The sequence below is a fragment of the Condylura cristata genome, unplaced genomic scaffold (genome assembly GCF_000260355.1).
Source record: "Condylura cristata isolate star-nosed mole 26May11 unplaced genomic scaffold, ConCri1.0 scaffold00006, whole genome shotgun sequence".
NCBI lineage: Eukaryota > Metazoa > Chordata > Mammalia > Eulipotyphla > Talpidae > Condylura > Condylura cristata.
This window is the reverse complement of record NW_004567107.1, coordinates 7,496,512-7,507,814: the sequence shown is the minus strand read 5'-3', so window position 1 is coordinate 7,507,814 and position 11,303 is coordinate 7,496,512. Positions and strand designations below refer to the sequence as shown.

The window sequence follows — 11,303 nt, the reverse complement described above, 5'->3', positions numbered from 1 at the left end:
ACAAGCCAGTCATCCCTTTGTGTGTGTGTGTGTGTGTGTGTGTGTGTGAGAGAGAGAGAGAGAGAGAGAGAGAGAGAGAGAGAGGGTGGGGGGCTTGGGAGCTGCTTTTCATTTTTTTTACTTCATGCATGCATTTTGAATACATCTGTGTACTCTTCTCTTCCACCTCTCACCACACTCACTGGCTATGTAATGCTCCAAAACCCTGCAGTCTGAATTATTAGTGGAATAAGCCTCAGATCCTAAAATGCCGAAAGAACAGGCTACTGGAAAAGAAACCATTTGAAGGACACCGGCGACTGTTGTTAGGGCTCTTGTTTATAGTTAAAAACCATTCAGAGCAACTTGAACTAGACCTTTCTACTATCAAAGAGAGCAATTCACTGGGTTACCTGGGATTTGGCTGGCAGGCCATCCCAATATTTATCTGGGGACAATCTGTATCTTTGGCTAGGAAATACGAACACAAAACTTGAAACTGATCAAAGCGAGGAAAGGAAATGCCATGGGAAGGACTGGGTCTGCTCTCCCTCCACGAGTGCCATGGCACCGACACTGGTGATGCGTCCACGTGTGTGCCTGGGCACATGTACTTACAAACGCAGCTGAACACATCTCCCAGGCATTCAGCTGGGATAGAACCTTCCAGCCTTCAGCCTGGTCTAGGATGTTTTCGAAGATAAAATCTAAAGGACATAACCAGTTGTTTTCTATATTCTTGAGAAATTTGTTCGACAGCTCTGATTTTTGTATTGCTTTTCATTACAAAAGCGGGGCTGGAGTTTTCAAAGAAGACTTAATCACTTGAATACAATGACCTTACAGACACGGGAGCAGGCAACACAGCAGTGAGGGAGTAAGAAAGTCTAGCACAAAATATGTGTAGACGGGGGTGGGGGGGGAGGAACACGGGAGCCAAGACAAACCTGCATTTCCTTCGAAGCTTCCGATTCCTTGTTTTCTTAAAAAAACTAAATTGTAAGGCATTTATCTTCCTTAAAGTCTACAACTAATTTTCTATTCTGAATAAGGCTAATCTTCTGATATAATAAAACTGAAGGAAAAAGGGAAAAAGCCAGGCTGGGAGTGACACACTGAGAAGAGAAATGTGGGAAGCCCTGGAAAAATCTCAGGCCAGTGTAGAGATGCCTTGTAGCTGAAAGTTAGCTCAGGTTTTCAGGTCCCACTCTTCTGAGATGATGAACTCATACTATCTTTTAATGAGAGGCTCATATCTGCCTTTGATGTGCGAAAGACACTCCCAGCTGGAAGACAGTACAAAAAAGATCTAAAATATTTGCTTCAGCTGGAAAGAGCTATTAATGAAAGTTTAGAAAATGAGGTAGCATTAGGGGGAAATCTTTAAGGGGGGAAAAAATGACATACTCTCAACTGTGAACTCTAAGGGGATAATATGCCAGTAAAATAAAATCTGACATGTAATCGTCCCTTCTCTGATGCACCCGAGCCTTTCGCCCTCCACCAACTAGTCTAGAGTATATTCTCAATCCCCTGGGATGCTGGAGACAGAGAGGGTGCATATAATTTGCTCTTCACACACAACACCAAGGGTTATACTCACAAAAGAATACAGAGTTTAGGAAGACCAGTGGATTCTTCAGCTCAAATGGGGGAAGAGTTTTAGAATTAATCCATGTAAAACCATCTCCACCATATGTTGAAGAATGAGTGCTCGTGGCAAAATCTGCATGGACGGAACTTTGAGCATGGGTTCAAAGACTCCTCCACAGTTCTCTCTACTGCTTAATATTCTGAGATTAGTATCTCCTTAGGTGTCAACAAGCAAAAAACAGAATCTGGCTTTCTTAATCATCTCTTTACTACTTAAATATATTTTCTAACAATATAAATTACTGTTAGCATAGTGCAGAGGTACAGCAAACAACTTCCATAGGTTACTAAAACTTTTTCTATTTGGAAATTGAGACACTTTCAGTCACTCTTGGCTGCTCTGCAGAGAACAACATCCCCTGGATGAGCAGGGACAAAGTCACAGAGGCTGCACATAACTTGAAGATGATTTTCTTATGATTCTCTTTGATAGAAAATAGGAGAGAAACAAATGGTGAAGATAAGAAGCTCCTTTAAATTAAGTGGCTTATATAATATTTTTACTGATATGTTAAGTTTACAAAGTACTTCTCATTATCTTTATGTTATAGATGTGGGAAAAGAGGATCATATAAGTCAAGTGACTCAATTTGTCACATGGTTCATAAGTTTGAATTTGAACAAAGTGCTTTCTAAATCTAAAAGCTTTGCTTTACTACTTTAGGTCATTAAACATGAAGCATCGTCTGCTTCTGTAGGAGGAATCAATGATTTAAGGGAAGGGTGCTGGAGAGCGAGAGCAAGAGAGAGAAAGTGAGTATGTGTGTACAGGCAAACATTGGGACTGATAAGTCTTTTCACCAATTTTTTTCATTCATCAGATAGTTATGGCACACCAGCTATTCATATGTGTCCTCTCTTAATTTCATCTGAATTCTTGTTAACTCTCTAGGAAGTGATACAAGTTTTCTTTTCAAAGTTCCACGTTCCTAGGCGGGCGTGCCACTGATTCCTAGGCCAATGTGACATTCCTTTTTTTCTCCTCACACATGCCTGCTTGAAATCATGCCAAACCTCCGCAGCTTTTAGAAGTGATAAGTCTGCTAGAGTATTTATGTTAAAAATAACACTTTCAACAGCATAACTGGAAATAAATATTATATTCCAACAACCAAAATTTAAGAAATGGTTAAGCAGAAAGATATGGACTGATATGATTCCATATCTCTGCTTCCTCTTTTTAGTCTGGTTACATGATTCATTTTACAAAACATCCTATCAGCCTCCTTGTCTTTATGTTCAGATAATGTAGTATTTGGATTAAAGGCAAGAATTGGGGAAAATACTGATTTCTGGTCTCAATTACTCAGCTGGTTTGCAGAGGCAGCAAATGGTTGAAGGCCTCTTCTTAGGACCCCTGAGAGAGTAGGGAGAAAATGCTGCTTAACCTCCCCATGCTTCTGTTTCCTCAATAATAACATTAGCAGAGATCATGGCTCTTCCTCAGCTCAATCAGAAACTAAAATCTGTACAAGTCCAGAGCGGGTGGCTGCTGAGTGCCATCTCTGGAACCACCAACTCCCCAACCCGATTTCAAGTTTTCTTGCTGTATTTGAGCAACCCCACACCAGTGAAAACAAAATTAAATCAAGGGTTTTGAGGAGAAATGGGAAAGGCCAGGATCATCACCTCAAACAAGAAAGAGCAGTTAGTTTCTCTTTCCCTATATTCAGAGGCCATTCTGAATTGTCTCTTCCAGCCAGAACACTTGGAAGATGTGTCCAATTTGGGACAGAGGGTGGCTTTGGAGTGAAGGGCATCGCAGTGCTCTGGAGTTCAGTCCCCTCTACACATACACAAACACAAGTGCGCAGCGCCCCAAAGCTGTTTGTCCCTCGGCCTCACAGCTCTGCCAGTTGGCAAACCCAAGCCAGGAAGTTGTCAATTCCAATTGCGTTTAAGGCTGTGTAGTCCTATTAAAGAAGGCTTGCTGGTTAAGGGGCGTCCTCTGTTTCCAAAGCATGGGAAAAAAAGGGGGGGCTATGCTTAGATTGGAGCTGGCAACTTTCACTGACTAGAGTTTTCAAGGAGCTATGAATGAGTTTAACAAAGGAGGTCTGTGGCTAGTTTCTGGCTGAAGTCCATGTCAACAGTTTTTAAGGTCACAGGCCACACTAACTAACATTTATTCCCAGCAGACCCTGTTCTAAACACAAGCTGTAAGTAGTACAAATTTGGAATTTTTCTGTAATCCCTTGAGATATTCCTGATCCTTCCACATGTTTCTGCTCAATTAAAAACAATTCTCACTTTGCACCACAAGAGAGGCCGCGCTCAGCAATCTCAGTCCATCCTTAGGGTAGAGGAACAAAAACCTGGCAAATCAAAGGGCTCGAGTGGGGAAGGGAAAGAATTCAGCTGGATCACACTGAACAGTGCAGACAGCTCCCCAGGGGCTCAGTTTGTGAAAGCATAAAAACGGGTTATGACAGAGATCCTGAGGCCATAAAAAGCAGGTTTGAGGCACAAACTGGGAATAGGTTCCTGGTCCTTTTACACAAATAAGACAGAAATTTTCGAGAAAATTAAAAGGTCACCTCCGTGTATGGAGAACGCTGATAATCTATAGGACAGATGCTAAATATCCCACTGTGAAGTGAACACAATCCTTTCTCAAATAGGGTGAAAGTTTTCTCACTTTCAATGTTTCTGAAATCAAGCTGCTTTTTGGAATCAATCTGAAAATTTAACACTGTGTTCCCCTCTCCTCCCCCAAAAGCTGTTTTGACATCAATGATGCATTTTGTACTTGGTGGCATGTTAAACTCTCGTGAGGCAACTTGGGAATCATTATTTTGCACTGGGCATCAAGCATCTCACTTAATCCTCACAGCTATCTGGGGAGTACTCTATGTTTTATGGAGGAAGAAGCTGAGGTGCGGGAACTTGCTTATACAAGCTACTAAGCAGCAGAACCAAAATCTGAACACAGATCCCCTGGCAGAGCTCAGTCTCTCCCACCAGCTTAGGAGAGCCCAACAGAGAGTGTCAGTCAACATTCTGCTCGCTACAGCACTGCCATTCGTGGTGTTTTATATTTGGAGTCTTGTGCTCCATGAAGGTAGAATTTTTCCAAATAAAAAATTATGTAAACTGTGGTATAATGAATATTTGATTGAGCTTGACAGGATAAAGTTGCCAGAAGAACTACTACATTAAAAACATGCAAAGAAGAAAATTAGAAACACCCGGCACTCCATTACCTAACTCTTCTCATTGATAATATTTTGGGATCCAATCACCCAGTCACTTTTGCTATGAATTTCTTGCAAAACAAGTATGTCACATTCAGGAATTCATCACTTGCTTTTTTTAATGCAAAAAAAATGACATACATATTTTCCATGCCACTAAATAATCACCAACAACATAATTTTGATGGCTACATGGTATCTAATTACTTTGGCTATCCACCTACAAATTGCTTCAAATTTTTCAGTTTTTAACACTACAGTAAACATCCTCATACATGTACCTGTATGTTTTTCTGAGTTTTCGCTAGACTGAATCCCAGAAATGGGGATAATTTCAAAATTTTAAACATACATTGCCAATCAATCAATCGATATTGCCAATTGTTATCCAGGAACATTGGACCATTTTACACCCAGATCAACAGTGTGTAAGCACCCAACTCAAGGCCCCCAAGTGCCATCTTTAATTTGATGTAGCCAGGCTCACACATTCTCAGTTATGTACTTGACCACACAGATCGCATCTATGTCACCATGTATATAACATGTATATAACAGCTCTACCCTTTGATCAGTAACTTCTGCACAGTATGATGGTGCAAGGTGTCAACAACTATCCTACCAAGATCCTTCACCTACCCTATCACTAAGCCACACCAAAAAAGTAGATATGAAGAAATTAAAGCTCAGAGAAAATAAAGGGCATGCCCAAAGCACACACCCATGTAAGCAGAACTCAAACTGGAGCCCAGCTCTGATGCCAGAATAAGCTCCGTGCGCCAGCCCACCTTGGAGCTCATGTGACCTCGCAGGTAAAATCAACTTCCCCCTCACAACCCTCAGGACCACCTCTTCCTTTCGCAATGCCTTTCCAGACAACATAGCCAGATTAATCTTTGGGGGAAGTAAAGAAGAGCCATTCTGTAACATGGTCATTCAATTCGGAGGCACTGCAGAACCTGGGTCCTGTGTCTATCAGGTCACCCGTTCAAGAAAGTTGATAAAAAGCCATGAAATGGGAACAGCCCAGTGGCCACCTATAGTTGCCTGTGCCAACAACTGGAACATAATCTAGCAAAGAAAACAGATCACAATTATAAGCAATGATATGGATGAATCTCAAATAAGACAGTAACAATTCCAAATTTAATTCCAAATTATTCTTAGATGCAGGAGGTTCCCTATGCACACTATTGTGTGTACTCATGTCTATGTATATACGCATATTTTGCATATATACACAGTGGGTACACAAGTTAAACTCAACACACTTCTCCGTCTGGGGGTTGTATTTCACAATCTTACAAAAGGTGGCACAGGGTTGTATCTGAACATCTACCCAGTCGATGTGATATATAAATAATTAGAACAATTGCTCAGTTTTATTTAAAATCTTTACAATACTCTAAATGAATATTAGCCTCAAGTTATATTGAAATAACTGAGATAAAGATGATTGATGGATAAGTGAAACATTTTTTATTTTGAATTTTCCATTCCTCTCTCCTGCTCCTAGAATTTTTAAAGTTAAAAAAAAAAAATGAGGCCCTCCCTGGTGGCGCAGCGGGTTAAAGCACTGCACTGAGAAGCTTAAGCCACTTCCGCAATGAGTTCGATTCCTGCCTGCCCCGGAGGAGTCCACATGGCGTGGCAGACCTCTCCTGACCTGCCCACTGCTCCCCTCAGCAGTGTACTTCATCGATCTGCCTGTTCTGCTCCCCACTCTGTCTCTGGTGACTCCTCTCACCCTCCACATCTCTGGCCTGTACCCCAGTTCTATATGAATAAATCTTTAAAAAAAAATGAGATATAGCATCAATGCTCTTTCTGTTACAACATAAGAACTAAAACTGAGGAACAGAAAAATTTGGTGAATCCTGGATAAAGCATAGCACTATGAAGCTATCATAGCCACGCAGCAAGAGTTTGATCCCTGGCCAGGGAGGTGACCCACTTGGCTCAGCAGACCTCTCCTGACCCACTGCTGCTCCCCTCAGCAGTATACTTCTGTCCATCTGCTTGTTCTGCTCCCCACTCTTTCTCTGGTGAATCTCAACCCCTGCACCTCTATCCTGTACCCCAGTTCTGTACGCATAAATAAATTTTAATTTTAAAAAAGTTAAACTATCTCTAAAAATAAAAATACCTAGAATTGTAATCTCTGGGGAATTTGAATAATGAGTTAATATATATATGTGTGTGTATATATCTATATCTATATATATAAACAAATATTGTTTCCAGTGGGTAGGAAACAATGACTAGCTCTCCTCAAGTATAATCAACATTTAGTATTTCCATATAATAAGAAAAAGGACAAACTAAAACTTCTCTAAAATTGGCATCCAATTTTATAATATAATTTTTGTTTTTATAGAGGTAACAGTAAAAATCTCAGCTCTGGCTGAGATCTCAGCTCTGGGCACTGGCAAATGTGCCCCCTTCTGCGTCCTCCTGGCTTGGAGGGGCTTTTGTCTCCAGTGGCTTTTGGTTTTTGTTTTTAACCCACTCTCCCCCAAGCTCTCCACACCCTCCCACCCCCAGACTCCCTGTCTTCCAAGGGACTAGAGTTTAAAAAAAATAAAATAAAATAAAGAAGCCAGTCATTTCAAGAGTTCAAGCAAAAAAAAACTATCAAATTTTACCCAACTTCTTTTTCCACCACACTTTTACATAATTTTTTTAAGTGTCCAGTTTATTAAAGTCAAGGATTTTATTTATTTTTTTGCTGCATTTTGGACTCATTAATACACATAAAGAGCTAGTTAAAATACCAGGCTGAATAAATGAACAATGGGACAATTAACCCTACAAGAAAGCTCCACCCACTTTACTTCAAAGACATCTGAACAGAATGGATTAGACACCATAAATGATGCCTCTCAGAATTAATTTTGTAATAAATATTGCTTTGTATTATAGATAAGGGATTAAAAATCTCTATAGTGGAAGTCTAACACTTGTGAATCAAGTTAAAGGACAATTGTCCCTAATTTTACTGAAGATTACTGGGAGTCCCATGAATAAAAAATAAAAATCTTTTCAATTCCTTCTGCATATGACTATATGGATTTAATTTATCTACAACATTTAAAAGGTTCTTCATTTCTAAGTTTTAAGATATGTGTAATTTGCTTTCATTCAGAATGTAATAAGATTCAAAAATCACAATTTGCATTGCTATCTAACTTAAAGGTAGTCATTATTTTTTGCAACTTACACTAAAACTCACACTGATAAAAAGAATTATTTTAAGTATGTAAAGGTACAGACTAAAATAAGAAAAACAAACAAAATATATCACGTCTTACTTGATTTAACTTAGACTTTTAATATGATTTGCAAACCTGTGTTTATTGTTTTTAGATTTAATAACTGACTTTTTGCTGTCAAGAATCAGGTAATAGCTCACAGGGTAAGCTAAAAAGCAATTATTTTTTTAACAAAAATACCAAAATATTTAATTGAATGACAAACTCACTGCAACAAATGCATTTTTAAAAACAGCATGTCTTAACAAGAAGTATTTTTTTCAGGTTACTCAGTGCTTCTTGCCCTATAAATCAATCTTACACAAATAAGTAATACAGCCAACAGCATTCCCAGGCAGAAGCATTTAATGAGATGTAAAGATGCTTACAAAACAGTAAGTAAAAAAGTAAAAAAAACAAATAAAAAAAAAAAAAAAAGTAAAAAAGCCAGCTGCAAAGCTGTGACTACAGCACCATCCCAATGCAAGGAGGGAAACACCCCTACTTGTCGTCACACTGGTAGGATGAAAGATTTCTTGTTTTGTTGCAGTTTTCTACATTTCTCTAACAAGATAATATTTCTTCCCAATCTCCAAAAATAACATCTTAAAAAATAGTGGCTCACAGCTGATTGTTAGCATCTTCCAGCTCCTGATGCTGGTGTGAAGACGGTCACTATCACCTTCGTGTTCCGAGAGAGGGAAAAGCCAGGATCCCGCCTGCTTCCAAGCTGGTGGCCGGAAGCCCAGACAACCTGTCTTTAGACTCCCCTGTGGATGCACAGATCTATCGTGCTCCTGTGAGCACGGCTTAAATCCAAGGGGCAGTTTAGGTGCGAAACATACTGAGCTATTCCCATTTCTACCTCCCACCCAGGAAAGAGCAAACATGAGGCTCAGTCATGAAGACTCACATCAGTGCCATCTGCTTGTTGCTGCCATTGCAGGAAAGTGGATGGCTTGCAGAGGTCCCAGGAAAACTGGTGACCCACAAAACTCAACCAGCAAGCACTAAATGGTCACTCCTGTTGGGTGATTTTCCATGTTCCAAAAAGGGTCCCTCTTGGGAAATCCTGAAGACTCTGGGAAGCAGGCTCAATTTTACTGTCTTTCCATTCAAACATAGCCTGTATCAGATTTAAACAAAACCAATCATTTTCTTTATAATCATATGTTGGATTGTCCACCAAGATCGCATGGTGCTGCTCCAAAGAGAGGGTGATGCTTCAGTGCTACGAGGAATTTTAAGAGCACTTAGTCCCAGGGGTCTCGGGCTTATTATCCTGAGTTGGAAGAGTCCTTGTCACATCCTGCATAGTCACGACCAGGGTGAGAAGACTGTTCTTAGTGAAAGAAAGTGGGACAAACGTCGACCCTCCACAGTGCCCACTGGCACCTTGTATAAAGCAAAGACGGGCTGCGGTAACCTTACTTCTAAGAGCTCTTTGCAGTCACCTCTAACTAAATATACATGGGGAGATGAACTAACTTTTATAAAGGCTGCTTTGGTGGCAAGAAAGTAAAATTTGCAGTTTTGAATTAGAGCCACAAGAAAGTTAATGGGAATGAGGCTATGTAGTTGAGGGTACAGCTTTGGGTTAGCCTTTGGGTTCCAGACCCAATGTTCTCCCTTGCTTCCTGTGAGACCTGGCAAGTTACTACATTCCTCTCAGTCTCCTTCCCTTTATCTCCACAACAAGATAATCTCAGAGGGTTGTTGGAAGAACAAATGAATTATGTTGACCATCGGCCACTTAAAATAAATGCTAATTGTTCTGTCCCTTCCAAATCTTCTGTCCTGCACCATACATCCTGACTTAGCCTACCCCAGTACATAGGGTATGTGTAACAATATTAGCCAGCTACAGCAGTTGCCAAAAAGAACAAGATGAGTGAGGTGGGGGGGTGGGGGTGCCGAGAGAGAGGTGGACAAAAACAAAACCTAAGTGCATTCCTGGAATTCCTAGGCTGCCTTGTGCAGAGCTTCCCAAAACTTCTCTCAGCCAGTCTTGGAGTTCCTAGCACCCACAGCTGTGAGCTCAAGCAGCTCTGGGCAGGCTCTGCATGGTGGCTTCCCTCACAGCTTCCACTTCCAGGGAGAGAGCACAGCCCTGGCCACAGCCACTGGGCAAGTCTTCCAGGGCCCGCTTCCCCATCTCACCAGCAGGCTGCTGGGACAGCCAGGGCAGTTTTATTTATTTCCCTTTCTTCTCTTCAAAGGTGATTTTCTTTAAACTGTACAGCTTGTTACTATTGTTGAGTTGTGGCTCCCCAGAGGATTATTCGTTTCTAAGCAGAAAGGCATCTGTGTGGCAATAAAACACGCAACATTCTCCCACCACTTTGTTGTTTTGTTGTTGTCGCTTTAATTAAGAAAGAAAAAGTTATAACCTCCCCAAAGTGATGGAGTACCCCCTCCATGCAAGTCTTTCAAAAATAGTGAGAAGCCCAGACAGGCCCTGGGCTAGGACACCAGGCCATCCCAGCCCCAGCCCCACAAGCTGGGGACAGAAACGTACACCAGAAGCCCACGATGGGCAGAACGGTCATCCACCACAGCAACAGGGCCTTCCCCCACCACACCCCCCAGAAAACAACATTGCGCTCACTGTATTTTTAAGGGGAAGAATCAAAAAGAAACCAAACAGCTCCAGAGAGATGGAAACACGGGAAAACAGAGGGAAGTCTTCGGTTACCCAGGTTTCCCAAAGGGCATTAGAGACACTGGGAAGAAAGGCTGGTTTCTCCCAGAGGGGCCCCAGCATGAACGCCCAAACTGCCCTCAAACATCAGGCTGTGCATTTTTTGTATAGCAGGGTCCCCTCAGGCGAGACAACCATAAATAGCTTAAAACAAGGAGATTCCATCTGTTTCTGGAATATTTCAGCAGCACCTGCTTTCAAGGTAAAAATCTGGGAGCTGTCCCACAGCTTTCCTCCCAACTCGCTGCCGCACTGCCCCACTCCTTATTTTAAACTATGGCAGCTAAGGCATGCAGTCCTGGAGGGCTTCTGCCGCTGCACCTGCCTACGGAGAGTCCTTTGATTTTTCTCCTGAACTGTGTGTCTTGTTTAAAAAACACTGGAACAGTTAGAGAAAAGCCCATGGTCTTCAAAGCAGACTCTTTTATTACTTCTAGTTTCTTTTGCTCGTGAAAGCTGAGCTTTTCTATGTTTACAGTAGAAACGAGTACAATACAGATGAAAAATGATGCAATAGTTGTTCCT

The 11,303-nt window shown here is 41.2% G+C and overlaps 1 protein-coding gene across 1 annotated transcript in view; it reads right to left on the bottom strand.

The window, feature by feature from the left end:
* DENND1A (DENN/MADD domain containing 1A) overlaps positions 1-11,303 on the bottom strand; it is a 414,277-nt gene that overhangs the window by 278,831 nt on the left and 124,143 nt on the right. The window lies entirely within an intron of this gene.